Source organism: Sarcophilus harrisii, chromosome 1 (genome assembly GCF_902635505.1).
Source record: "Sarcophilus harrisii chromosome 1, mSarHar1.11, whole genome shotgun sequence".
NCBI classification, from domain to species: Eukaryota; Metazoa; Chordata; class Mammalia; order Dasyuromorphia; family Dasyuridae; genus Sarcophilus; species Sarcophilus harrisii.
The window spans coordinates 715,099,395-715,115,704 of NC_045426.1; positions in this window are offsets into that span (position 1 = coordinate 715,099,395).

Sequence of the window (16,310 nt, forward strand, 5' to 3'; positions counted from 1 at the left end):
GCTACTCAGTGTGCTACCTGGCTGCTCACCATCAGGAAGGACCCCCGGGAAATGGAGGTGCCCCGGGGGGGGCAGCAGCCTGGCACCAGAAGGGCCCAGGGCGCCCAGGAGGGATCCCAGGAGGGAGCCCAGGACTGGGGCAACGGGAGCCCCCCGCCGGGCCTGTTTGAACCCACCCCAGCCTAAGGACGGGGGAGGGCCAAGACGGGGGGTCCCCGGGAGCCCCCACCCACGACCGGGGAGCCCAGGGGCCCAGGAGGCCCCTGGGCGGGGAGGCCGGCCTCGGCCAGCCAGACCAGCCAGCAGGTTCCAAAAACAAAGCTCCATGGCATGACGCTTCAAAGTCCTGTGGTCAGGAACGGTGGGCGCCGGCACCTGTCCCAGAAACCCCTGCTCCTCGTGCTCCTGGGCGGCCCTGCCCCCAGCCCTGGGGCCCGAGCATCTCCCCCGGATCACCTACCTCCAGCTTCCCGGGCTGGGTGGGGGAGGAAGCCGGGGGAGTTTTCCACATCGATGAACTCACCGCCTTCGCTTATTCACATCAGGATTCGGTTTTTCCATACATGGAGCCAAAATCTGCGCCAGCACCTTCCACCTCCTGTTGGGGGGGGGAGGGGGGAGCAGGATGAACAAGGTCTGTGGCTGGGGATGCAGGTTCCCAGACCCCCCCCCCCAGAAAACCTGCCTCAGAGCCTTGGTCAGGCTCCCTACCTCTCCCCCTCTTCCTGAGGAGTCACCGTGGCCCTCCAGGACAAAAGAAATGGTCTTCAGAGGAGGAGGAGGGAGGGGAGGAGAAAAAGGAGGAGGAAAGGGAGAAAAGGAAAAGGAGGAAAGGGACAAAGGGGAAAGGGAGGAAGAGGAGGAAAAGAAAAGGAAGAGGGGAGGAAAGAGAAGAAGAAAAAAGAGGAGGAGAAGGAAAAAAGAAAGGGAAAAAGAAGGAAGGGAAGGAGAAGAGGGAAGAAGTAAAGGAGGAGAAAGAGAAAGGGAAAAGGAGGAAGAGGAAAAGAAGGAAAGGGAAAAATGAAGGAGAACAGAAAGAGGAGGAGGGGAAAAGACAAGGAGGAAGGAAAGGAGGAGAGGGAGGAGGAAAGGGAGGAAGAGGAAGGAAGGAGGAGGAGGAGGAAAAGATAGAGGAAGGGGAGGGGGAGGAGGAGGAAGGGGAGGGGGAGGGGGCAGGGAAGGCAGATGCCCTCCGGAGAGCAGGTCCTCTGGGGGGTATCCACACCCCCCTCCGGTAGGCTCCCAAGGAACCCTGGCCTGGAAGCGGCCCCAGTCAACGAGCAGGGCCTGGGGCCTCGGAGGCAACCGGGGGCTCCAGCTCTCTGTTGGCCCCCAGTCTCAGGTTTCCTGGGGCCGAAGCCCCAGCACGGGCTGCTCCCTTGTTGGCAGAGGACCTGAGAACCCTTTCCCTGCCCGGCTCCCTGGGAGACCTGCCTGGCTGGGGACTGGAGCCATCTCTGAAGGCCTTCAAGGGCGGGGGCTCAGGCCCTGACACCGGGGTTGTCCCTCTCTTCTAGATCCTGCAGGCAGGATGGTGAGGCCTGCCAGCCCCTGGTGAGTTAGACGCCATCTTTCCCTGGCGCTGGGGGTGCCAGAGCTGGGGGAGGAGGAGAGTACCCAAGCCCAGGCAGAGGGAGCACCCCCAGAAGCCCCAGCTTCCCGGGCCAGGTCCTGGGGCAGCCGGGGAGGGAGGACAAAGGTCTGCCTCCTTGGGCAGCAGCTCCAGCCCCTCCCTCCCAAATTGCAGACCAGCCAAACCCTCAGCCCCCAAGGCCTTGCCCAGAGGAGCCACCCTCGGGGGTCACCAGCAGCTGGGACTCCGCTGCCTGGGCCCTTCCCTTTGGAGGTGACTGTCTGCAGCTGGTGCCCTGGGGCAGACTCCCAGCGGGTGGCAGGGGGCCCTTCCCGGCTCTGTGGGCCCGGCCTGGTGGCCCAGGAGGCCCCCAGCCCCGCAGTGAGCCGGCCCAGGCCGGCCTGGCATCCATCCTCCCTCAGCCCTCCCCCATCCTTTGTGGGTTGAGCTTGGTCCAGCCCCCTCCCCTCCTCCAGGCAGGACCAGTCATGTGACCAAGCCCTCTGTCTCAGGCTAAGGGAGAAGTGGTGGCTCCATGCCTGCCCAGGGACATGGGGGGTGGGGGGAAGCAGGGAGAAGGCCTGTGTGCCCACCCTGGGAAGGCCGGCAGGTAGCGGCTGCCAGGCGGGGGCAGCTGCTTCCCGGGGTCTTGTACTGGCTCCGGCTGCCAGCTCATCCTTGCTGGTGGCTCAGCTCCTCCCCCTCCCTGGAACATGGGCAGTGGGTCCCCAGGACCCCCTTCCAGGGGTCCTCAGGGCCCCCACCCACCAGGGCCCCCACCCACGGGTCCCCAGTGCGCCGGCCCTGACAACAGCCTGAGGGGGGGACGGCCGGCTCCCTCTGACCATCCCCTGGTCTGGCCCAGGCCGCCAAGAACCTCCGGCCCCTTATTGCTGCAGAGCTGTGCCCGTAGGAGGGCCCTGCCCTGGCAGCTCTGCCAAGGGTGCCCCGGCCCCCAGAAGGGGCCCCGACAGACCTCCCATCCCTTCTGGGGACAGACCCGCCCCCAGGGACTTCAGGCAGCAGCGGCAGCTGGACAAGGCAGCTTTGTTTCCAGCAAGGACAGCCCCGAGGGAGGCTCCGGGGGCCTGACTCACAGGGCACTGAACCGGGAAACCGGAGGCTGCCCCCTTCCCTCTCTGGCTTCCCGGCCTATTCTAGAAAGGAAGAGGGTCAAAGACTAGAGACCCTGGATGTTCTCTCACCCCTGTCTCTGAAGGTGGGCCGGTTCTGTCATCTTCCTCTGAACCCAGTGATCATCCTCCTGCTAGGCAGCAGTGCCTCTCATCCCTCCTGCAGCGTTCCGATCATCCACACTTGCTTTCTGCTTCCTCGCTTCACTGTCTCTTTCCCCAGTGATCCTATTCTCTCTCCTCCTCATTGTCTCATCTTGTGCCTCTGCTTCCTTGTCCCCATGCTAAGATCCTTCTCCTCTTCTCTCTCTCTCTCTCTCTCTCTCTCTCTCTCTCTCTCTTTTATTTAATAGCCTTTTATTTACAGGTTATATGTATGGGTAACTTTACAGCAGTAACAATTGCCAAACCTCTTGTTCCAATTTTTCACCTCTTACCCCCCCACCCCCTCCCCTAGATGGCAGGAGGACCAGTAGATGTTAAATATATTAAAATATAAATTAGATACACAATAAGTATACATGACCAAACCGTTATTTTGCTGTACAAAAAGAATCAGACTCTGAAATATTGTACAATTAGCCTGTGAAGGAAATCAAAAATGCAGGTGGGCATAAATATAGTAATATAAATATATAAATATATATATAATATAAATAAATATAAATATATAAATATATAAAAATAAATATAATAAGTATAGAATGATCTCCTGGTCCTGCTTAAGGACCTTTCCTCAATCCTCGGCATTCTGGAGCTCTCTCGAGGCAGCGTCGCACTTCCTGGAACGTTGGGCCTGGAGTCAGAAAGAAAAAGGTTCAGATTCAGCCATAGACACTCAGTAACTGCATTACTTTGGCAGAGTCACTTATCCTCTGTCTGCCTCAGTTTCCTCATCTGTAAAATGGAGATAATAATTGTACCTACTTCATAGGACTGATGTAAAGATCAGATGACACATCTGGAAAGTGTTCAACTCTTGGCAAATAATAGGTGTTTACAAGGTTAAGTGGTGATCAGCCATGGCTCTTGAACAGCGAGGTGCTTTAGGCCAATGCCAATAGACGTGGGATGGAGAGAGCCGTCTGCACCCAGAGAGAACTATGGGGTCTGAGTGTGAATCACACTGGATTTTCAACTTTGTTCTTTGCTTGCTTGGTCTTTTCTCTTGTTTTTTCCCTTTGGATCTGATTTTTCTCTCCCGATTCTCCTCCTCCCTCTCTGACTGCTCCTCCTCAGTCTCCTTTGCTGGAACCCCCTCAGGATCACCCCTCCAACTATGGATGTCCCTCAGGGCTCTGCCCTCTTCTCTTCATCCCTCCGTACCACTACGCTCCACGAATTTAATGATTCTCACATCGAGCCGTCCCACACCAATCTTTCTGTTCACCTCCAACCACCCATCTTCAACTGCCTGTTGGCCATCTTGAACCAGATGTCCAGTAGGCATCTTTAACTCAGTATGGCTAAAATTGGTCTCTTATCTTCCCCCAAAAATACCCCCCCATCCAAACTTCCCTACTTCCATTAGAGCCACCCCCGTCCTCCTGGGCCCTCAAGGCTTCCAACCTAGGGGTCAGCCTGGCTGGATTCTTCATTCTCTCTTCTCTCCCAGATCCAAGATGGTGCCAAGGCCTGTTGATTTTACCTCTGCTCTACCTCTAGTCCATTTCATCTCTCCTCCATCTTTGGTCCACTTCATCTCTTGTTTATCTCTGGTCCGTTTCACCTGTGTCCCACCTCTGGTCCGTTTCACCTGTTCCACCTCTGGTCCGTTTCACCTGTTCCACCTCTGGTCCGTTTCACCTGTGTCCCACCTCTGGTCCGTTTCACCTGTTCCACCTCTGCTCCGTTTCACCTGTTCCACCTCTGCTCCGTTTCACCTGTTCCACCTCTGGTCCGTTTCACCTGTTCCACCTCTGGTCCGTTTCACCTGTTCCACACCTCTGGTCCGTTTCACCTGTTCCACCTCTGGTCCGTTTCACCTGTTCCACCTCTGGTCCGTTTCACCTGTTCCACCTCTGGTCCGTTTAACCTGTGCTCCATCTCTGGCTGGTTTCAACACCTCTTGTTGATTTCAGCTCTGCAGCATCTCTTAGCCATGCCCCCTCCTCTTCTCTGACACAATCCTCATCCTCAGGCAGCCCCTCAGCACTTCACCCCTGAACTATTTATTACAAGAGTTGCCAGGGGTCTTCCTGCCTCGGTGTCTCCTCACCCCAGTCCGTCTTCCACTCCCCAGAAAAAAAAGGGAACGTGGCAACCCCTGAAGCTTCTGACTCCGCTGGCCGGCTCCCCCGGCCGGCTCCCCCGTGTCCATCAGGCCTCCTCTCCAACCGGGCCCTGTTGCTTGTGCTTATCCTTCATCACCCCAACCAAGCCCGGGACTCTGTACACAGCCACTGTGATTCACACCGCTCTGACTTTTCTTTCTTGGGAACCTTATGTACCGACAAGGCAAAAGCTCGGAGGGCTCCAGGCTACTTTCTCCCTCCCCTGGGCCAAGGTAAGCCCAAGATGAACCTGGAAGGGCTTTCCAGCTCTTCCCTCTGAGGAGAGCATTTTCTTTTGCCGAGGCAATTGGGGTTAAATGACTTGCCAGGGTCACACAGCCAGGAGGTGTTAGTCTGAGGCCAGATTTGAACTCAGGTCCTACTGACTTCAGGGCTGGTGCTCTAACCACTGCCCCAACTAATTGCACCTAAGGATAGTATTAAGAGCCACAGTTGTCTGAAAGGGAAAGTCTGGGTGAGAAATCCATACTGTCCTTGGACTTGGAACATTTCAGCTTTTCTTCCCTGGAAGAACCTGCTGCTCCTATGGAAGGTGAGACTTGCCAGGACAGAAGCCAGATAGGAAAAGGAGCTATAATATGTCTGTCTGGCAGCTGCCTTTCTGCTCAGGCAAAGATCTCAGGCTAAGTCTGTCTCCCCACTTGGGTTGGCTGGCCTCCGCTCCCCCTTGTCCCCCTTCCTGTATGGGCTGCCCGGTGTCCCCTGAATCCAAAGGAAGCATTTGAGAGAATTGAGGAGCCTGGAGCTGCAAGTGGTGGTGGGAACTGAATGGACCACATTGATTCTGTCTTGTGACTCAACTCTGGAGCCAACTCGGTTTCCTTTCTATTCAGTTATGGGTCTAGTCCAATTTCTGTCCAGCGAGAAAACTTTATTCAAGTATGGGAGTTGGGAGAAAACCTTATTGCACTGTGTGAACCTGGCCCCGCGTGACTGAGCTGGACCACATCCCGCTGCTGCTTAGAGACCCGTAACTAAGGACCTCCGTTACATTGGCCAGACACCCGGCCAGACCCAAAGGCTGCTGCGGAGCGTTTTCTCACAGTCGTTCGGCAAAAGCGGCCCCGTGTCGCGTCTGAAAGCTGCCCCATTCTGAGCGATCGGTTATCGGTTCCAAGTTCCTTTGATCGTTTACGGACACTGGGGGGCCCCTCCCTTTCTGAATCCAGGAAACTGCACCTTTTGCCATCCCCTTCCTAATTTAGAAAATCCCTAGTCTTTCCTCCAGTTGAAATCAGATCGCCTAATCTTGTATTATTTTAATTCATGAATTGTTTATAATATATAAACTTCTCCCCCCCCCCCCGTAGTCGGGGTCCGGGGCCAAAGCTGAGGGAGGCGACGGCCCCGATCGGTTGGGCAAGAGGCATCCGTTGCTTAATAAACTGAAATGCTTGGGAGCTTGACCCTTTGTCTCCTCGCCGTCTCACAGATCCCACCGATCGGCCCAGTTCCCTAAGTGGTTGTAAGCACCTGGTGACGGGTCTCCCTCATTCGTGAGGAGGCCCCAGATGACATCAGGACGTGGGAGTGGGACCGACCGTGGCCGATCAGACCGAGACGATCTCGGGGGGCTCGGCCACAGGTTGGACACCTATGTGAGCGCTTGGGGTGGATTCTCTAACCTGGAGCATCTCGCGTTTCTTCTGGATCTCGTAGAGTCTTCTCTGATGAGGACCCTCCATGCTAAGCCTGAAGGCTGGCCAGGTCCCCCATGTCATACAAGCACCTACTGTGTGCCTGGCCGGAGGCTGGCACTGGGAAAGCCAGATGGAGGAGTCCTCCCCGCTCCAGGGGCATCAAAGTAAGTCCAGGGGCTTGGAACGGGGACCACGTGGTCCCTGGGGAGGCTGCCCGAGCCGGAGAGCCACAGCGCAGCCAGAGCCGCTCCCCTGCCGCTTTAGCCGGAGCCCATGGCTGCTGAGCCATGCAACAAATGGTCCCAGAGGGTCCTCTCTTCGGACCTCGGTAGCAGGCTGAGGGGTGCCCAAAGGGCAGGCATTAGGTAGGGAAGCGGCCAGGTTCCGGTCTCCGTCCCTGGAGACGAGGTTCCCAAAGACTACGAAGGTGATGTCACCGTACCCACGGCCAGGAAGACAGATTCAAATCTGGTCTCGCACATTATTAGCCCTGGGATCCTGGACCAGTCCTTTAATTCCTATCTGCCTCGGTTTCCTCACCTATAAAACGGGGATAAGAACAGCACCTGCCTCCAAAGGGTTGCTGTGAGGATCGGCACTTAGGCAGAGTGGGCCCCCAGCACCCCCCACAGAACCTTAGTTCTTCCTTCCCTGTGGCAGCCACGGCAATGGAGCCTGATGAGCCAGGGACCTGAATCTCCCCTTTCTCTCCCTCTCCCGCCCAGTCGGCCAACATCTATTAAGCAGACACCAGGAGTGAACCGCGCAGAGGGACAGCCTCGGGCTCCGGGGAGGGGTCTGTCCTTCCCAGCTGAGAAGCCCGGATGCCCCAGACCCGGAGGGCCCAGCCAGGAGCAGCCGCAGGCCCGGCACTGGTCTGTCTTGGGACTGGAGGGCAGAATGGAGACCGGGAGACCAAGCTGGCTAGAGGCAGGTTCAAACTTGGTGTCATGGGGAAAAGGCCTTAGGACGTGAGCTGCAGGCCCATGGTACCGACTCCAGGGGCAGAAGCGCTGGCTGCCCCTTATTCTTCTTCCGCCAAGCCTCCCAGTGTCCGGGTAGCCCCGGCCTCCAGAGAGAGGAGCAGGGGGTCACCGGCCGCATGGACAACTTGCCTGTGGGTCAGCGTGTGGTCTCAGACACTGCCGAGCTGTGTGACCCTAGGCGAGTCACTTAACCATACAAAGAGCAGTTCTCAGGCAATAGCAGAAATCCAGAATATCTAGGCCTGCGGGGCCAGGGCCCATCAAGGATTTACTACGAGATCTTTCCTTTTTGCATTGCACCTGTAACATATATTGGATTAACTTGCCATCTAGGGGAGGGGAAGGGAGGAAGGGATGGAGAAAAAAATTGGAACCCAAGGTTTTGCAAGGGTGAGTGTGGAGAACTCTGTGTGTATGTGCTTTGAAAATAAAAAGCTTTAAAATTAAAAAAAATTAAACAAGACCTTTCCTTTTTTATTTGTTGCTTTCTTTCTTTTTTTATACACATTGCTTTCTGAATCGTGTTGGGAGAGAAAAATCAGAATAAAAGGAAAAACCAGGAGAGGGATTTAAAACCCCCCAGGAAGAATAGTGAGCCGGCACGGCCCGGTTCCCATTCGCTCCTTAGGTCTTTCTCCGGACGCGGGCGGCATTTTGTGTCCAAGGTGGTGGGGACTGCCTCGCGTGGCTGAGGGGAGGGGAGCCTTTCACAGCTGGACACCTTTCCTTTCACATGAGAAGGTTATAGCAGGTGACACTTCTCTAAGAAATGCCGAGCCGGCTGATTGCAGAGAGGCCAAGAGACTGAAGCTGAGGGAAGTGAGCAGGAGCAGGGGATCATGGGACGCCGCAACAGCAAGATTCTGTCCTGATCCATGGCTCTTCTCCACAAGGAGGTGACTGGAGGCAATTCCCATGGAATCGGGAGGGAAATACCAACGGCATCCAGGGAGAGCGCTGCCGAGACTGGATGTGGCTCAGTCCGAGGCTTGTCACCTTTTGTTTGGTTGTGTTTGGTGCTCGTGTTTTTCCCCTTTTACTCTGGTTTTTCTTGCCCAACATGGCAACATGGCATAGGTTTAAAAGAATTTTCAATGGCGTCTTGTCTTGGGGAGGGGGAAGGTAAAGGAGGGAGGGAGGAGAACAGTTTGAAACAGAGTTTTACAACAACGGGTGTTAAAAACGATCTTTACATGTAACTGGAAAAATCAAATACTATAGACATTTTTTAAAAAGCTCTTTGCTTAATGAGAAATGTTGGGGAGGCTGTGGGGGAAATGGGGCACTAATGCATTGTTGGTGGAGCTGGGAATGAGCCAAGCATTCTGGAGAGCGATTTGGAACCGTGCCCAAAGGGGATCCAACTGTGCGGGCCCTTTGATCTACTGTGTCTCTAATGGGTCTGGAAACCAAGGAAATCACAAAGAGAGAAAAAGACCCACGAGTGGAAAACCGGGGCAGCTCTTTTTGTAGCAGCGAGAAATTGACTGAATGCTCCTTATTGGGGAATGGCTGAGTACATGATGGTATGTGAATGTCATGGAATATTCTTGTTCTATAAAAAATGATCAACAAGCTGCTTACAGAAAGGCCTGGAAAGATTTACATGAGCTGGTGCTGAGCAAAACAAGCCGAACCAGGAATACATAGTGCACAGTCACAGTCAGAACGTGCAATGGTCAACTGTGAAAGCCTTTTTCTTCTCCGCGCCTCGGTGATCTAAGGCAATCCCCATAGACTTTGGAGAGCAAATGGCATCTGCAGCCAGAAAAACACTAAGGAGACGGAATGCAAATCACCACATGCAATATTCACCTTTTCCCCTTCTGGTTTTTTCCTCCCATTTTTTCCCTTTTTTCTGAAAAAAAAAATTAAAAAGATAATAAAGAAGAGAAACAAAAACAAAAAATCTGGGGCTGCTAAATGGTGCAATGGAGAAGAGTGCTGGGCCTAAAGTCAGGAGGATCCGAGTTCAAATGTGACCCCGGACACTTGATACTTCCTAGCTGTGTGACCCTGGGCAAGTCACTTAGCCCCAATCGCCTCAGCAAAACGAACAAGAAATCTTTCCTTTGACAAGATGCCAAGACAGGACCTCGATGAATAGTGGAGATGAAGCAGCACATCCTGCACATCCTGCTCCAGCCTTCCCCTCTCTCCTCTGTGGCAGGAAAGCCTTCATCAATTAGAAGCAGCGGCTCCTGCAGTCAGGAAGACCTCAGTTCATCTGTGCCCCTGCTGCTTGCAAGCTGTGCTTCTTCTGTCCGGGCTGCCTCAGTTTCCTCACCTCTAAAAGGAGAATGGTAACAGCCCCCCCCCTTCCAGACAAAATGACGTCTGTCAAGGGCTTAGCGGGGCCTGGCACACAGTAGGCACTTAATTCTCTTCTCTCCTTCCCTCAGGGAATGCCATCCCCCAAGGGCAGGACCGCAACTTCTCCTAGTCCCCTCGGAGCCTTCCTCAGTTTCTCCTGGCACTTGGAGGCCGCTAGCCAAGCCTGTGGCTGCCGGGCCTGGCTCCTGCCACGGGGGCAGAGCCTCTTCTCTTCCCAGCCCGACCCTGGACCTTGGCGGCTCTGTCCTGAGGGAGCTTCCCTTCAGTTCTCAGAGTGCTCGCCAGCTCTCCGCCCATCGCATGGGGAGGAGCTCAAGATGGGCCTCTGGTTGGCACCAGGGCTGTGTGTGTGTGGGGGAGGGGGATCCCTGGGTTATCCCGACCTATTTGTTAGAAGAAGAGCAGCTAGGGGAGAGCCCAGCCCTGGCATAGGGAAGACTCCTCTCCTAAATTCACATCTGACTTCAGACACTGGTCAAGTCCCCCCCCTCCCCGCTTGCCTCAGTTTCCTCATCTATAAAACAAGTCTGGAGAAGGAAGTGGCTGATCACTCCAATATCTGTCAAGAAAAGCCCGAACGGGGCCACGAAGAGTCGGACGTTGAAATGACTGAACAGCAGCCACATCATTCGTTCCATCATTTGATGGCTTCTGTCGGGGAGAGGAAGAGGGGCCGGGGACTGACGTCCGGCTCAGAAGGAGGAAAGAGAGCTGAGAGAGCCTGAAAAAACCCGAGGCTGCGAACGGGAGGGAGCCAGAGGCGGCGGCGGGACTGAGGAAAGGACGGCCGTCTGTTAGCGCTTCCCAGGGCCCCCTGCAAAGCAGTGCCCCTGGGCTCCTCCTCCCTCCCTGCTCTGGGACTTTCCTCCAGCCCCTCCTGCGCCCGCTGTCCTCCCTCTCTTCCCTCAAGGCCCCCCTCGAAGCCTCTCCCTCCCCCCCCCCCCCCCCCCAGTGTCTCGGACTAACCGGTCCATTGTGCTTGTCGTCTCCCCTCCCCCATCAGACCGGAAGAGCCAGGACTACTTTTGTTTACATTTGTATTCCTGGTGCATCCGCGGCCTCCTTTGCTGGGCTCGCCCAGAGCTTGGTTACAAACTGGATACGAGGGTGGCCGCCGGGTTACTTTGTGTCTGGGAACAATGGGCTCTACGGAGCTTGCAACAATGTTACAAGGCTTCCCGGGAAGTTTCCCCAAAGATTTCCAGTAACCATCTTACTGGCAAGGGATCCTCCAAAGCGAGGTCCCGGGTCCTCAGCAGCCCAGACGCCCCACGGGGACAGGTGGTTCCCGGGCGGCCTTGGGGGAGAGTCCCTGCCCTCTGACCAAAGGGTCACGGACCAAGGCGGTCCCTCGGGTCCTGAACGCCCGGGGTGATTGGATGCAGATCCCGTTGGAGGAAGGCCTTTCATGGAGCACTTTGTGCTGCTGGATAAACGCTTATTCCTGATCAGCAGCCCAGAACCAGCTGGGCCGAAGGCGGCTCTACATCTTCCCATTAGATGGAATGGCAGAGATGGGCTGAGGAATGGAATAATGCTGGGAGAGTTGCCCGGGACCTTCGGGGCCCCTTCGAGGATTCACGGCTGGAGGAGGCTCAAAGTTTTGCATCGATGGGAAAGGAGGAGGGGAGACGACACAGGTCTTCCGTCCATTCGGGCACTTTGAGGGCCTTACTGAGATTGCCCCCCATGCCTTAGCAATCTCTCCAGCCTCCAGAACCTTTGCCCTTTGATACCCTCACATTGTTGGGTTTGGTTTTTTACAGAAACAGTGAAGATTTTTCCCCTTTCTTTTTTCCGATCCTGTCCTCCTTCTGGCTTCACACATGCTTGGGATGACTTTGGATCTCCAGTGGAATCAGGTTTCTTTAAGTTGCACCCCCACCCCCCCATTTCCCCCATGGCTTCTCACCGTTTTATAGAACAACATTGCTCCTGATCAGCTCGTCTTCTTTTGCCACAAGATCTCAAAAGAAACAAGTTTATATTGTAAAAGTGAGTGTTGCCAGCTCTCTGCTCGGCAAGAACCATGAGTTGGCTGCTGAAGGTGCTTTGGGGCCCTTGAAGTCTCTGGTTCCGGCAACTGATGTGTTGCCATTAAACTTTCAAGCAGAAATGTTTATAATCGGTGTCCGTGTCACTTTTGTTGTCCGTCATTCCGTCACCTTGGCGAATGACTTGCTCGATAGTTCTGTGCTATTCTAAGTGAACACCCTACTTTTTTCTCATTATTCTAGCTCCTCAATTACTCTGACCTTCGTTCTGAAAAGTCCAAGGTCGGAGGGCACCCAGGCCAGGCTGGGCCCCACCTCCCACCTCCTCAGTACCAACAGCTTTCCCGTGTGTTTCACGAGGTCCTTTGACAATCCTTGCCAAGCTGGCCAAGAAATTGATAGCGAATGATCTAAAGGGTTCAAGAGCAACGATTAGAGCCTCAATATCATCGAACCAGTTGGCGTCTTCTCCATATCAATGATAATCAATGACCTTCAACTAGTTTTCAGTAAGAGATGATTAGAATGCAAATTCACTAAGAGGAGGAGTGATTTCAATCTGTGTACTTCCATCCCAAGTGCCTGGCACATAGTAGGTGTTTCATTAATGCTTGTTGCTCTAAGATATAGATTAGATTTATTCTGGAAAGGTAAACACCCCCCTCTGAAAGCAGGGATGCTTTTCGCCTTCTACACGCCACCAGGGTTCCTGGAGAGAGTGGGTTCAAGTTCAAAGTGGTTGCCTACCAAGGTCATTTGTGTGGTGTAACCATTGTATGAGTTGCTCCCTTGAGGAGCTTTTGGCCCAGGTCAAACTGGGGGTCCTGACTCAGTTGCCCTTATTATGATTGTTGGTCGTGTCCAACTCTTCACGGCCCCTCTTGGGGCATTCTTGGCAGAGATGCTGGCGGGCTTTGCCACTTCCTTCTCCAGCTCATTTTACAGGGGAGGAAAGTGAGGCAAACAGGGGTAAGTGACTTGTCCAGCCCGGGCCCCGCAGCCAGTGAGTGTCTGAGGCAAGATTTGAATTCAGGAAGAGAAGTCTTCTTGACTTCAGGCTTAGTGCTCTGTGCACCATGCCCCCCCCTCCCCCCTGAGCAGCTGTAGCTCCTGCAGACTCTGATTGGGCCCTGGCTCCCGGGCTTTTGGGGGCCCTTGTAGCCTCTCGGAGCTGCCGAGGTCGTCATTAGTCTGATGTATCTTCTGTGCTCTCACCCCCAATGAAGGAGGAAACACCAAAACAAGCGAAAACAGGGTTCGGGGAGATTCCAATAAAGATCTGCCCTTCCCCTCTTTGTCCTCTTTCTTTCCCTCTGTTCTTTTTTTTTCCCCCTTTCTTTTTTTTTCTTTCCCCATTTTTTGGTTTCTGCCCTGGTTTGTTCTTTTGTTCTTTGGTTGGTCGTTTTCCCCCCCCCTTGATTTTGTTTTTCCTTTGCCATCCCCCAAATTTTCCGGATCTTTCTTTCCTTTCCCCGAAACCCCTTTTCCCCCTTTTTCCTGCCCCTTTTCCTTTCCCTTTTTTTCCCGGCCATCCTTTACCTCTTCCTTTTCCCACCTCGGGCCAGGGCCCCCCCCCCTCACCCGGCCCCTTTCCCCGTTTGTCCCGCCCTCCCCGGAGCCCCCACCCGGGCCCCCACGGGAAGGAAACCCCCAGGAAACCCCTTGGGACCAGTCAGGGACCCCCCGCCACCCCAAGGCCTACCTTCGGGCCCGGCCCTGTGAAAAGGGGGAAACAAAGCCCCCCCCGGGCTTCCCGGGGGCCCCCCGAGGACCCTGGCCCGGAGCCCCCCCGAGCAGGGGGGCCACTGGGCCTTTTCCCTGCCCCACCCCCCTTTGGGCCGGCCTGTTGGCCCCAAAGGTTTGCGGGCCCCCTCGCTGCAACCCCGGACCCCGGCCGGGAAACTGGGGCGGGAGGGGTGGCGCCCCGGGAGGCTGGCGCCCCAGCCCCCGGGACTCCCGGACATTTGGCCCAGCACCTCCTTGGCATGGAGGCCCCGAGCGCCACCTGCTGGTCGGTCCGGGACCAGCCAGTGTCCGGAAGACGCCCTCAGGTCCTGGCTGAGTTGGAGAGGAGACAGGGCTCAGAGCTGGCTCTGGGAAGCTGAGTCAGGGAGCCCCCTAGTACTGCAGGGGGGGGGGGCAGGGCCGGTGGCGCCCAGAGCGGCGGTCTCCTCAGAGCGGTGCACGAGTCCTGCATCTGGGTGGTCAGAGGTGGAAACCATGGAGAGTCTGGCCAGGGACCCCAGAGGGCAGAGGGAGGGAGGGAGGGGAGGCCCAGAACTCAGAGGGCGCCATCTGAGTGAAGGATGCTGGCAGCAGCAATGGCCGAGAGGATGAGTGCTGGACTTGGACGGGAGGAGGGTGCTGGGCAGGGACGGGAGGAGGGTGCTGGGCAGGGACGGGAAGGTTGAGATAGATGAGAAGGTGGCTGGTGGATGGGAGGGTCTGCACTGGACCCTGAGAATGCCCTCAAAGCGTCCATTCCATTATTGTTCCGTAAGAAATGACCAGCAGGATGAATACAGAGACGCTTGGAGAGACTGACAGGAACTGATGCTGAGTGAAATGAGCAGGACCAGGAGATCATTATATACCTCAACAACGATACTGTATGAGGATGGATTCTGATGGAAGTGGATTTCTTCGACAAAGCGATCTAACTCATCTGATCAATAATGGCCAGAAGCAGCTACACCCAAAGAACTCTGGGAAATGAGTGTAGATTGCTTACATTGTTTTTCTTCCCGGGTAACTGTTCGGTTCTGCACACAGATATTGTATCCAGGATACACTGTGACATATTTAACATGTATAGGACTGCTTGCCATCTAGGGGAGAGGGTGGAGGGAGGGAGGGGAAAAATCGGAACAGAAGTAAGTGCAAGGGATAATGTAAAAAACTACCCAGGTATGGGCTCTGTCAATAAAAAGTTACAACAATTTTAAAAAGCACGTCCATTCCCCCTTTGCTGCAAAGCCTTCCTGGAGCCCACGGTTTGAGAGCCAGAGTTCCTACTGCGGATCGGGCCCAAGGAGGCTGCGCCCCAGGTTAGCCCATCGTGTTGTTGGGGTGCAGAAAAGTGCGGCAGCTCGCGCTGGGGGGCTGACTCCTGGCTCAGCAATGGTGAATATAAAAAACTCAGAAGAAAGAGGAAGAAATCTGGTCCTGAGGAAGTGACCTGGCCGGCGGGAGCACAATCACCAAGGCCGTGGAGCTACGGCCTGTCAGGAACCGGGGCGTGTGGCGAAGCGGATTTCTGTCGGGAGAGGATTTCTGTGGGGAGCCGCGGGCGGGGATTTCGGGGGGCCGGAGAGAGCGGAGCTGATCGGAGGGAGGTGAGCAGCCCCAGGGGATCGTGGTCCTCGGCAAGACTACACCACCGCGGATTCCGAGGGCCGGGCCCTCCTCCAGGATGAGGCGATTCACGCCAGTTCCGCTTGTTCAGAGCCCGAGAGAGCCGTCTACACCGGAGAGAGGCCGTGGGAGCTGAGCGGGGAGCACAGCGCAGCCTCCCCCTCTCCTTGTCGTTTGCGTTTTATTTTCTTATTTTCTTTCTTTTTGATCCGATTTTTTCCTTCCTCCCCCCCTTCCTTTTTCTTTTTTGAAGCTTTTTGTTTTCACAACCCACGTCCGGCTGGTTTGACGGGGGGCGCGAGGGTCAGCGCGGCCTCGGGTTCCAGATTTCTCCCCCCCTCCCCCCACGGCGGGCAGTCCGGCACCCGTTACAGTGGCAGAATCTTTGTCAAACCCTAAATGCGCGAACTGTGTGAAAGGCTTTGGCCGCGCCAGGGAAGCCAGGCCAGAAAGGGAAACCGCGAGCGCGAACCACGCGTGCGCCCCCTCTCCGCACGGGATGGGAGGGGGGCGTCTCGCAGCGAGACCCTCGTGGAAGCGGGAAGCGGGAGGGAGCGGCGAGTGTGACCTCGATGGGATCACCTGCCGCCGGGGAGGGGGAGGGGGAGGGGAAGGAGAGGGGAGGGGAGGGGGGAACCCCGGCTCTCCCAGGGCGAGCGCTGACTGTCCTCCGCGCTCGCGGGTTTGGGAAATACTACAGACTGAACTGGGAGAGGAGCTGGAGGCAGGATCTCGGTGACAGGGGAGCGAGCGGCCGGGAGAAGGGAGAACTCGCCCCCCCCCCTCCGGCAGGCGGGGCCGACGGGCACAGGACGGGGCGCCCCAGTACAGAACCGCCTCCAGAGTCTCCCATCTCTCTGTGGATGTGAGATGAGACTGCCCCCCTCCTTTCTTTCAGGGATCCCCTGTTGCGGAAGGGAGGAGATACCGGGGAACAAAGAAGGGACTCCAGGGACATTTTAGGGGGCGAGCCTCGGGGACAGACCGACGGCCTCCAGGACA